At 46.3% G+C, this 13,576-nt stretch overlaps 1 protein-coding gene across 7 annotated transcripts in view; it reads right to left on the bottom strand.

The window, feature by feature from the left end:
- Positions 1-5,009, bottom strand: part of LOC138789095 (bromodomain testis-specific protein-like) — a 52,825-nt gene extending 47,816 nt beyond the window's left edge. For 2 of the 7 annotated variants that reach the window (XM_069967664.1, XM_069967669.1), the window contains exon 1: positions 3,705-3,951. The gene's annotated coding sequence lies outside the window, so the exon portion shown is untranslated. The other 5 variants (XM_069967665.1, XM_069967668.1, XM_069967670.1 and 2 more) reach the window with 5 other exon arrangements.
- Positions 5,010-13,576: the final 8,567 nt, after the last annotated feature.

Below are 13,576 nucleotides of genomic sequence, written 5' to 3'. Positions count from 1 at the left end.
AGGTAGAGGTATATACACTCAGTATAGTCACCAGGTAGAGGTATATACACTCAGTACAGTGACCAGGTAGAGGTATATACACTCAGTATAGTCACCAGGTAGAGGTATATACACTCAGTATAGTGACCAGGTAGAGGTATATACACTCAGTATAGTGACCAGGTAGAGGTATATACACTCAGTATAGTGACCAGGTAGAGGTATATACACTCAGTATAGTCACCAGGTAGAGGTATATACACTCAGTATAGTGACCAGGTAGAGGTATATACACTCAGTATAGTGACCAGGTAGAGGTATATACACTCAGTATAGTGACCAGGTAGAGGTATATACACTCAGTATAGTGACCAGGTAGAGGTATATACACTCAGTATAGTGACCAGGTAGAGGTATATACACTCAGTATATAGACCAGGTAGAGGTATACACACTCAGTATAGTGACCAGGTAGAGGTATACACACTCAGTATAGTGACCAGGTAGAGGTATACACACTCAGTATAGTGACCAGGTAGAGGTATACACACTCAGTATAGTGACCAGGTAGAGGTATATACACTCAGTACATGACCAGGTAGAGGTATATACACTCAGTATAGTGACCAGGTAGAGGTATATACACTCAGTATAGTGACCAGGTAGAGGTATATACACTCAGTATATAGACCAGGTAGAGGTATACACACTCAGTATAGTGACCAGGTAGAGGTATACACACTCAGTATAGTGACCAGGTAGAGGTATATACACTCAGTATAGTGACCAGGTAGAGGTATATACACTCAGTATATAGACCAGGTAGAGGTATATACACTCAGTATAGTCACCAGGTAGAGGTATACACACTCAGTATAGTGACCAGGTAGAGGTATACACACTCAGTATAGTGACCAGGTAGAGGTATACACACTCAGTATAGTGACCAGGTAGAGGTATACACACTCAGTATAGTGACCAGGTAGAGGTATATACACTCAGTATAGTGACCAGGTAGAGGTATATACACTCAGTACATGACCAGGTAGAGGTATATACACTCAGTATAGTGACCAGGTAGAGGTATATACACTCAGTATAGTGACCAGGTAGAGGTATATACACTCAGTACATGACCAGGTAGAGGTATATACACTCAGTATAGTGACCAGGTAGAGGTATATACACTCAGTATAGTGACCAGGTAGAGGTATATACACTCAGTACATGACCAGGTAGAGGTATATACACTCAGTATAGTGACCAGGTAGAGGTATATACACTCAGTATAGTGACCAGGTAGAGGTATATACACTCAGTATAGTGACCAGGTAGGGGTATACACACTCAGTATATGACCAGGTAGAGGTATATACACTCAGTATATAGACCAGGTAGAGGTATATACACTCAGTATAGTGACCAGGTAGAGGTATATACACTCAGTACAGTGTCCAGGTAGAGGTATATACACTCAGTATATAGACCAGGTAGAGGTATATACACTCAGTATAGTGACCAGGTAGAGGTATACACACTCAGTATAGTGACCAGGTAGAGGTATACACACTCAGTATAGTGACCAGGTAGAGGTATACACACTCAGTACATGACCAGGTATATAGAGGTATACAGTACAGTGAGCAGGTATCCCCCCTCCCCCATTCCATGATGACTGCAGACCCCTCCGGTATCAGGTGACCCGTCTGACCATCACTGTGAGGAAACTTACATCCTACAGACTAATCTGCACAATGGCGGAGTATGTGTGTGGGGGAGACGCCTGTCCTCCCTCTCACGGTTACTGCCGTGCTGACCCCGGACACCGCGGAGGACACTCGTACCTTGTCCGGTAGGCGGGCGGGCATGACAGCCGCGGGTGTGTGAGGGGAGGGAAGCACATGGCTGAGGTAATTAGAAGCATAGAGATGACGAGCGCCCCCTGCAGCCTGCAGCCGTCCGAAAGCCCGCCCACAAGAAAAGCCCGCCCACACGCAGCCAATGAAAAGGAGGACTGCCAGTGACGTCACGGAGACGCGTCCCGGCGGTACGGGGAACAACGGGAGAGACGCGATACGGGGGTGGTCACTATTCACACAGGAGAGCACGCTGCCAGGAGATGATACAGATGTGTATACAGTATACATGGCAGTAGATGATACAGGTGTATATACAGTATATATGGCGGAAGATAATACAGGTGTGTATACAGTATATATGGCGGTAGATGATATAGGTGTGTATATGGCGGTAGATGATACAGGTGTATATATGGCGGTAGATGATACAGGTGTATATACATTATATATGGTGGTAGATGATATAGGTGTGTGTATACAGTATATATGGCGGTAGATGATACAGGTGTATATACAGTATATATGGAGTTAGATGATACAGGTGTATATACAGTATATATGGCGGAGATGATACAGGTGTGTATATATGGCGTAGATGATACAGGTGTATATACAGTATATATGGCGGTAGATGATACAGGTGTATATACAGTATATATGGCAGTAGATGATACAGGTGTATATACAGTATATATGGCGGTAGATGATACAGGTGTATATACAGTATATATGGCGGTAGATGATACAGGTGTGTGTATATATGGCGGTAGATGATACAGGTGTGTATATACAGTATATATGGCGGTAGGAGATACAGGTGTGTATATACAGTATATATGGCGGTAGGAGATACAGGTGTATATACAGTATATATGGCGGTAGATGATACAGGTGTATATATATGGCGGTACGAGATACAGGTGTGTATATACAGTATATATGGCGGTAGATTATACAGGTGTGTATATATGGTGATAGATGATACAGGTGTGTGTATATACAGTATATATGGCGGTAGATGATACAGGTATGTATATACAGTATATATGGCGGTAGGAGATACAGGTGTGTATATACAGTATATATGGCGGTAGGAGATACAGGTGTATATACATTATATATGGCGGTAGATGATACAGGTATGTATATACAGTATATATGGCAGTAGGAGATACAGGTGTGTATATACAGTATATATGGCAGTAGGAGATACAGGTGTGTATATACAGTAAATATGGCGGTAGATTATACAGGTGTATATAGACAATATATAGCGGTAGATGTTACAGGTGTGTATATATGGTGATAGATGATACAGGTGTGTGTATACAGTATATATGGCGGTAGATGATACAGGTGTGTATATACAGTATATATAGCGGAGATGATACAAGTGTGTATATATGGCGGTAGATGATACAGGTGTGTATATACAGTATATATGGCGGTAGATGATACAGGTGTGTGTATACAGTATATATCGCGGAGATGATACAGGTGTGTATATACGGTGGTAGATGATACAGGTGTGTATATACAGTATATATGGCGGTAGATGATACAGGTGTGTATATACGATATATATAGCGGAGATGATACAGGTGTGTATATATGGCGGTAGATGATACAGGTGTGTATATTCAGTATATATGGCGGTAGATGATACAGGTGTATATATACAGTATATATAGCGGAGATGATACAGGTGTGTATATATGGCGGTAGATGATACAGGTGTGTATATACAGTATATATGGCAGTAGATGATACAGGTGTGTATATTCAGTATATATGGCGGTAGATGATACAGGTGTGTATACAGTATATAGCGTATATATAGCTGTAGCGTTGCTCCCGGCCATGTACCTGGTGGGTCACAGTTGAGCAGTGTCGGTTACTGCCGTTGCTCACGCATGCTGCGTTCCCATGGAGACCACACGCCAACTTAAAAGATAAACGCCTGAGGCCTCTAACGGCGGGAAAGTGGGTTAGAACGGCATCATGGGCGAAAGAGCGCAGCGTAATGATGTCATCTCTGCATGGTGTGAGGTAGGGAAGGGAGAAAGCCCCATCCACAGACATCCCCCATAGAGCTGTGTGCTGGCCCATTACCCACAATCCCCTGCTGTGTGCAGGCCCCATTACCCACAATCCCCTGCTGTGTCATCCCCCATAGAGCTGTGTGCAGGCCCTATTACCCACAATCCCCTGCTGTGTCATCCCCCATAGAGCTGTGTGCTGGCCCATTACCCACAATCCCCTGCTGTGTCATCCCCCATAGAGCTGTGTGCTGGCCCATTACCCACAATCCCCTGCTGTGTCATCCCCCATAGAGCTGTGTGCAGGCCCATTACCCACAATCCCCTGCTGTGTCATCCCCCATAGAGCTGTGTGCTGGCCCATTACCCACAATCCCCTGCTGTGTCATCCCCCATAGAGCTGTGTGCAGGCCCATTACCCACAATCCCCTGCTGTCATCCCCCATAGAGCTGTGTGCTGGCCCATTACCCACAATCCCCTGCTGTGTCATCCCCCATAGAGCTGTGTGCTGGCCCATTACCCACAATCCCCTGCTGTGTCATCCCCCATAGAGCTGTGTGCAGGCCCATTACCCACAATCCCCTGCTGTGTCATCCCCCATAGAGCTGTGTGCTGGCCCATTACCCACAATCCCCTGCTGTGTCATCCTCCATAGAGCTGTGTGCAGGCCCATTACCCACAATCCCCTGCTGTGTCATCCCCCATAGAGCTGTGTGCAGGCCCCATTACCCACAATCCCCTGCTGTGTGCAGGCCCCATTACCCACAATCCCCTGCTGTGTCATCCTCCATAGAGCTGTGTGCAGGCCCATTACCCACAATCCCCTGCTGTGTCATCCCCCATAGAGCTGTGTGCAGGCCCCATTACCCACAATCCCCTGCTGTGTGCAGGCCCCATTACCCACAATCCCCTGCTGTGTCATCCCCCATAGAGCTGTGTGCAGGCCCATTACCCACAATCCCCTGCTGTGTCATCCCTTATAGAGCTGTGTGCTGGCCCATTACCCACAATCCCTTGCTGTGTCCACAGTGATTATCTTCTTGTGACAGTGAGGCACCTGTAGGCCTCAGTGAGGTGTTATCCACAGTGACATCATGTTTCACAGTCACATGACTCCAGCCCTGAGGTAACCATAGTGATGTTACATTGTCTGGTCACATGACTCCAGCCCTGAGGTTTCCATAGTGATGTTACATTGTCTGGTCACATGACTCCAGCCCTGAGGTTTCCATAGTGATGTTACATTGTGTGGTCACATGACTCCAGCCCTGAGGTTTCCATAGTGATGTTACATTGTGTGGTCACATGACTCCAGCCCTGAGGTTTCCATAGTGATGTTACATTGTGTGGTCACATGACTCCAGCCCTGAGGTTTCCATAGTGATGTTACATTGTGTGGTCACATGACTCCAGCCCTGAGGTTTCCATAGTGATGTTACATTGTGTGGTCACATGACTCCAGCCCTGAGGTTTCCATAGTGATGTTACATTGTGTGGTCACATTACACGTCCTGTCAATCATTTACCTAACAGAGCGCCATGAAATCCATTTTCTATATGTATGGGTTCCCAGATGTCCTTATGTCACCTCCCGGGGTGATGGGTCACATCACCTTTATGTTCAGATGCAAACCCATAACGTATGGATTATCCAAGATTAGAAGAAACACAAAAACAGCACCACCCCTGTTCTCAGGCTGTGTGTGGTATTACAGTTCAGCTTCTCAGACTTAGGGTGCATTCACACGTAATGGATCCACTGCTGCACATATACTTGCAGCGGGATGTGCATCCTGCTGCGAGTTTGTCTGCCCAGGGTGCACTGGGCCGGGATCCACAGCGGATCTCGCTGCAAATTTGCAACAAGAAACCCGCTGCGGATCCGTTACGTGTGAACGCAGCCTTAAAGCGACTCTGTAGTGGCATGTAAGCCCCCCTGTGTCTGGTTCGGAGATTGGCCGTGTGCCGGTATTTCTGCCAGGCGGGGAGGCCTGCAGCGTGTCCCTCCCTGCCGCCATCCCACCCCGGGGCTGCCGAAAATGGACCGGGACTAAAGAAAGCCTCTCATCTCACAGTATATATACACAGGTATGTGTGCTTCATTGTTATTCAGTGTCCTATCTATATCCTCGTGTGTGTGTGTGTGTGTATACACTACTATTCAAAAGTTTGGGGTCACACTGAAATGTCCTTATTTTTGAAGGAAAACCACTGTACTTTTCAATGAAGATAACTTTAAACTAGTCCTAACTTTAAACAAATCCACTCTATACATTGCTAATGTGGTAACTGACTATTCTAGCTGCAAATGTCTGGTTTTTGGTGCAATATCTACATAGGTGTATAGAGGCCCATTTCCAGCAACTATCACTCCAGTCTTCTAATGGTACAATGTGTTTGCTCATTGGCTCAGAAGGCTAATTGATGATTAGAAAACCCTTGTGCAATCATGTTCACACGTCTGAAAGCAGTCTAGCTCGTTACAGAAGCTACAAAACTGACCTTCCTTTGAGCAGATTGTGTTTCTGGAGCATCACATTTGTGGGGTCAATTAAACGCTCAAAATGGCCAGAAAAAGAGAACTTTCATCTGAAACGCGACAGTCTATTCTTGTTCTTAGAAATGAAGGCTATTCCATGCGAGAAATTGCTAAGAAATTGAAGATTTCCTACAACGGTGTGTACTACTCCCTTCAGAGGACAGCACAAACAGGCTCTAACCAGAGTAGAAAAAGAAGTGGGAGGCTGCGTTGCACAACTAAGCAAGAAGATAAGCACATTAGAGTCTCTAGTTTGAGAAACAGACGCCTCACAGGTCCCCAACTGGCATCTTCATTAAATAGTCCCCGCAAAACACCAGTGTCACCATCTACAGTGAAGAGGCGACTGCAGGATTTTGGGCTTCAGGGCAGAGTGGCAAAGAAAAAGCCATAACTGAGACTGGCCAATAAAAGAAAAAGATTAAGATGGGCAAAAGAACACAGACATTGGACAGAGGAAGACTGGAAAAAAGTGTTGTGGACGGATGAATCCAAGTTTGAGGTGTTTGGATGACAAAGAAGAACGTTTGTGAGACGCAGAAGAAATGAGAAGATGCTGGAAGAATGCCTGACGCCATCTGTTATACATGGTGGAGGTCATGTGATGGTCTGGGGTTGGTGCTGGTAAGGTGGGAGGTTTGTACAGGGTAAAAGGGATTGTGAATAAGGAAGGCGATCACTCTGCACCGCCATGCCATACCCAGTGGGCAGCGCTTGGTTGGAGCCAATTTCATCCTACAACAGGACAATGACCCTAAACACCTCCAAATTGTGCAAGAACTATTTCCAGCAGAAGCAGCAGCTGGTATTCTATCATAGGTAATGGAGTGGCCAGCGCAGTCACCAGATCACCACCCCATTGTGGGAGCAGCTGGACCGTATGGTACGCCAGAAGTGCCCATCCAACCAATCCAACTTGTGGGAGCTGCTTCTAGAAGCGTGGGGGGCAATTTCTCCAGCTTACCCCAACAGATTAATAGCTAGAATGCCAAAGGTGTGCAATGCTGGAATTGCTGCAAAAGGAGGATTCTGGGACGGAAGCAAAGTGTGATGTAAGAACAATGTTATTTCACATACAAATCCTTATTTCTAACCTTGTCAATGTCTTGTCTCTATTTTCTATTCATTTCACAACGTCTGGTGGTGAAGAAGTGTGACTATTCATGGAAAACACTAAATTGTTTGGGTGACCCCAAACTTTTGAACGGTAGTGTGTGTGTGTGTGTATATATATATATATATATATATATATATATATATATATATAGTGTAATATTTGGAGGTATAGATGCAGCCATCACCCTGACACTAGTTTTTCTGTCCCCGTGTAGCATTCGCAGCGTCCGCCTCCCCCACCACTCGACTATAACGCCTGTTTTGACATCTCGCCACAATCTGTATTAAATGCAGATGTTTCCTTTCATTGTTAAATATTCAGAAAACCGCATGAGAAGATCCCAGCTAAGAAGGTCAGGACCCTGTGGGTGCAGTTTGCAGATGTTGTGGTTTAGGGTTCTTATTGCTGTATAGTGCGGGGTAACCCTATTGAGGAGACCCGCAGGCAATGAATGGGGTCATTGGTTCTAGGTGTCCCAGACAGCAGGTGAGCAGTGGTTCCGGCCCAGGCTCCGGACTCTTACCACAACTCCCTTGTCCAAAGGTCGCGTCTGAATTTAGGCTTCTGGTTTCTGCATTGATTACCATCAATGTCTGCGGCCTAAATTAGGTTTAGGAGGTCTGGTCTGTTGGGTGGCGTTTTAGGGTCAGAATATTGGTCTGTTAATTAAAGGGGTTGTTCACCAAAATTGTTTTCTTTCAAATCAAATGGTGACAAAGTGCCAGAGATTTGTAATTTACTTCTATTAAACAAATCTCTAGTCTTCCAGTATTCATCAGTTGCTGTATGTGCTGCAGGAAGTGATGTATTCTCTCCAGTCTGACACAGTGCTCTCCTCTGCCACCTCTGTCCATGTCAGGAACTGTCTAGAGCAGCAGCAAATCCCCATAGAAAACCTCTCCTGCTCTTCGGACTGGAAAGAATACATCACATCATGCAGCACATAGAGCAGCTGATTAGTATTGGAAGACTTGAGATTTTTTTTAAAGAAGTCAGTTACAAATCTCTGGCATTTTCTGTCACCACTTTTTTTGATGATTTAACCTTTAGGATCTAGGGTCTGAATTGAAGGGTTCAGTGTCTGCTCTGATCTGGTCTCTTATTTAAAGGAGAATTCTGCAGCTGCCAGGGGGGAAAATTCATTACAAATACTAACTTACCCCTCCCCGTGCCCGAGGTGAGTGGCAGGACTCGCCTAGGGATCCCCACCAGGCTCCGGGATCTCCGGCACTGACACGTCACTACCCAGGTGATGGACTCTGCTCAGCCAGCCAGTGATTGGGTGGGATGACGCTTAACTTACTGAGTGGCTGGTCCATCACCCCCCTAGTCTCAACGTCATCATAACTCTGGGAAAAGTAACTTCCAGCGGGGGTCCTGGGGCCGATCCCGCTGCTCACCGCAGGCACAGGAAGAGGTAAGTACGTACTCAATTTCCTCCCTGTCGGCTGCCGGATTTTAGAAATTGCTGGACTTCTCCTTCAACTAACAGAGTCTGGTCTGGGGTCTGCATTGATTATGGGGCTAATCTAATTTCCGAATTACTTAGGGGGTCTAAACTGGGGTCTCTGTTTACTACTGTGAATGGCTGCAGAATATGAGCGGCCAACAATGTCTCGGTAGCAAGCTGGCCCATCAAATGCATTATAATTTTCTGTACCCGCCACTTGGTGTGGGTTAGGCCGTCAATCTAAGGTGTATGGGGCTCCCCCGAACAAAACCACCAATAGATGATGTCGGTGGAGATAGGGGTCGGGCATAAGCGTCCCTGTATTCTCTGTAGGGAGGTGTAAGCCACACCAAGAGGCCAGGTTCTGCGGCATATCGCTTAACAAAGGGATCGGATGGTAATTTTCCATCACGCTCGACCCCTTTGTTCTGGTTAAGATAAGCCACAGTGAAAGGTCTCTCGCCAGGGCTTAGGGCCCTATTCCACCGGACAATTATCGTTAAATCGTTCGAATCTAAACGATAATTGTTCGGTTGAAATGCAGTTAACGATTAACGACCGAACGAGAAATCGTTGATCGCTTTATAAGACCTGGACCTATTTTTATCGTTGCTCGTGCAAAACGTTCGCAAATCGTTAGCATTGAATAAGACGTCATTCCGTCGCTCGTAATAGATACGAACGCAATAGCGAATAAGTAGCGAAGAAAAAATGATCGCAATTACGATCATAAGTAACTATTATCGTTCTATGGAAATGAGTGAACGTTTTCAGGTCTTTCGAAATAGCGGTAGTTTGAGATCGTTAATCGTTAACGATTATGCAAACGATAATCGTCCGGTGGAATAGGGTACTATTACACGAAACGAGAATCGGCCTGATTCGGCCGATTATCGCTCAGTGTAATAAATACAACGATCATCGACTGATCATTGATATAGGTTTGAACCTATAATTGTCGGGCGCAGACCGCGCACCGCTACATGTAATAGCGGTGCACGGCTGGCGACTGACGATATAGATTACCTATTCACGCTCCAGGGCTGCTCCTGCGGTCTGCTTCTCCCCAGGTCCCGCGTGCTCTAGCTTCAGAGCGGCCTGCCTGAGCTGACAGGCCGCTCAGCCAATCATAGGCCGGGACCGCTGCGGCCTGTGATTGGCTGAGCGGCCTGTCAGCTGACAGGCCGCTCTGAAGCTAGAGCCCGTGGACCCAGGGAGAAGCGGGAGCAGCCCTGGAGCGTGGATTGGTAATGTATACAGTTTAGGCAAGGGCAGCAAGGACAGCAAGGACATCGGTAACAATGTCCTTGCAGCCCTTGTTAAACAATAATCGGGCCGTGTAATAGGCCCAGTAAACGAGCTCTGACCTAACAGATCGGCGCTCATTTACTGTTGTTATCGGACCCATATTGGCCCATGTAATACCACCCTTACTCCTCCTTATAGAGAATACATAAAGGCTTGGGAAGCAGATAGGAAAGATAGCTGATGGCCGTCGGTTATTGAATGTTTATGCCCACCTGATAAAATGCAGCATGGTCTGGAAGGTTTTCCGATGTGTGAGTACAATGTCATGTCCAGATCCTTCAGTACTGCGACATCTAAACCACCAATAAAACTACACATGACCCATATAACCCAATGATTATAGTTTTTATCACTTCATATTTGTGCATTTACCTCTGGATCAGGTTTTCTTATCTGGGCGTCTCTCAGGATTTGGCGTTTCCACCAGACGGCACATTTCTCCTTAGTTTGTCAGTATTACTCTGGATTAGTTTTGCAGATCTCCAGCGTTTTCTGCTGGACCGGCGTCCTGTTTCCATAATACCAGGAACCGAATTTGGAATTTTTACAAAATTTCAGCGGCTCGGATTGAAAGTTATTAGAATTGTTGGCAGCCGATCGTATCATTGCTAGGGATACGAATTACAAATGTTCTGCTTCGTCACCCGGAGAAAACCCAATCTCACAGCTGTTTAGGTATTTAACGTTTTACGTCTGTATAAAAACGGGGAAGTTTACCAAGATAGGTGTTATATTGCTGCTGGTGAGCCGCCACAAAACTATCAAGTCCGATGGGTCAACCAAAGCTTTTCTCCTGGCATTGTGAAGAGTCCACACCTGCAAAGGAGATTCTGAAGGACTGTAAGGTAGACGCTACCAGTCTGTATAGAACACACGTGTCAAACTCAGGCCCTCCAGCTGTTGCTAAACTACAATTCCCATCATGCCTGGACAGCCAAAGCTTTAGCTTTGGCTGTCCAGGCATGATGGGAATTGTAGTTTAGCAACAGCTGGAGGGCCTGAGTTTGACATCCCTGGTATAGAAGTAGTTCCATAAACTCGACAGGCACTCAGTGCTGTTCATAGCATCTCGGACATAGAACAATGGGTGATCGTATCGTGAAGCAAGAGAGAGATGCAAAGTACTGGACACTGGTGCTCAGGAGAGAGAGTAAATGAGACTGTTCTAAGGCTGGATCTCCATTTTCGGCTGGCGCTCCAGTCCTCGGTCATGTTGGGTTGCCAGACATCCTGAGGCTTCTTCTTTCCACAGCTGTCAGCCTGTCCACTATGCCTCAATGCCTCTACACAGCTTATCATCTCATTTGCATTGGGCTCCATCAATGTCACACACCAACCATCGTGGGTCTGTTTATATGCATTTATTACTAATATTGATATGTCATTGATTTCTGATTCTGACCTGGGCCTTGTTCTTTGACCTCTTTTTCTGGATCTGCGGGACTGCACCAGGTCCTGGCCTCTGGCTATCTCCTGACTCCACTGCTGCCGCATCCCTCGGCCTGTTGATTCTTGTCCAATGCCCTGATGATGACTCTCAGCTCTTTTCCTGACTACTTCTCTGCTTCGGCAGAACTTCTGCCTCCATTCTGGGCTATTCTGTTGGGTTCACAACCTTTATGCGAAAAGGTCAGGAGGGTGCTGAAAAGGTGTGGAGCCTAAGATGTTTGTCCGGGAAGTTGTGACTGGAAGAAAGTGTCATGGGGGCCTGGGCCATATAGACGAGCAAGAGCTAAAATGACTGACTCCGAGAAGATGAGGAGACATTTAAAAAAAAAAAAAAAAAAAAAATGTGCTAAATTATTGGTTGCCTTAGAGCCCCCTAGTACTGTGTTTCTTCCAAAAAAAAGGCACTCTGTCTTATTTTCAGGGGATGGTTTTTCCGGGGGGAGAGAAATAAGACTTCTCCCCGGAATACTGACTGTCAGCATTGGGTCAGGAGTGCAGCGTCGGGACGTGGGGGCCATGGGCCAGGCTGCCTGCGGTGCCGATTTTGGAGGTCCCAGAGGGAATAAGGTGAGACCTGGGTGGTGGGGTGGGAGGGGAATGGGGGGGTGGCTTACTGTCGGGGCGGTGCCCTAGTGTAGAGTAGGGGGGACCTTACTTTGGGGTGGGGGGACCTTACTTTGGGTTAGAGGGTAGATTAGGTGGGGTGTCTTATTTTCGGAGGGCGTCTTATTTTTGGAAAAACACAGTAGTAAGGTTCTAGGGGGTCTCAGTAGTTGGAAGTAACAGAACAGTGACCCGAGCTGCATCCTTATTCAGTGAAATGTCATGGAGCACCCTGTCACCTCGCTATCAGCCATCTCGCCAGCTGGTTTTATACTTTCTTTTAATTATAATTACTTGTTGAGCTGATAATGTGGAAATCGATAGGTTATCCTTGAAAATATAATGCCGGTGGATGTTTGTTACCGGGCTGAGTGACTGCTCCCCCGCCTCACCTCACAGTACCCCGGTATTGGTATTAAGTTGCAGATGGTTGGTAAGATATCTCTCGGCAAGGTCATCTGGCAATTTACTTAGAATTTGGGTTTCCAGGAATGAGCCGTGTGCTTCACTGTCAGGTAGGATGGTAGTTTGATGTAACATTTCAGGATGAGTGTACTCAAGAAGCAGCCGTGTTTCTAACCATTATAGAACTTCAATAATAATAATAATAATGCTCTTATTTGTATAGCGCCAAGTGATTCCGCAGCACTTCACACAGTTTGTCCCTGTTAGGCCAATTTATATTTGTAAGTTTTTGGTTGTGGGAGGAAACCTATGCAAACACAGTGAGAACATACAACACAAGCCAAAAAGACAGAAATGGCTGCACATCGCACCCATGGCTGACACGAAAGCTTATTCAGCTACATTTAAAACCAACATCAGAAGTTAGTATATAATTTGGCCGAACCATATTGCCTCATGTACCACGTGCAGGTCTTCTGATACACATGAGTCCCTAACCAAAAAACATCACTGTGCCGGTCAGCGACCACAATCCCCGCAAAGCGTGCGCAAGCAGAGAAGGGGAGCCACGGAATGGCCCTGCAACCCCATTGTCACAGGACCATACCCTAAAGGGCCCCCCCAGACCCCGCAGGCGCCACCGGCGGAAAAAGTGGACGCCAAGCAACACAAGTGTGAACAAGCTCTTACCTCTCTCCATTCCTCTGCAGGTAGAATGGGAGAAAACTAGGAGATCCACCCCTTATGTACACAGGTGCTTCCTGCTAATTTGGATCACATGGGTCTTACAAAGCACGAGTGCAAGCCACAATGAAAAAAGGGACAGA

The sequence above is a fragment of the Dendropsophus ebraccatus genome, chromosome 4 (genome assembly GCF_027789765.1).
Source record: "Dendropsophus ebraccatus isolate aDenEbr1 chromosome 4, aDenEbr1.pat, whole genome shotgun sequence".
NCBI classification, from domain to species: Eukaryota; Metazoa; Chordata; class Amphibia; order Anura; family Hylidae; genus Dendropsophus; species Dendropsophus ebraccatus.
Note: the sequence above shows the minus strand (reverse complement) of the source record. Positions and strands in the feature narration are given on the sequence as shown.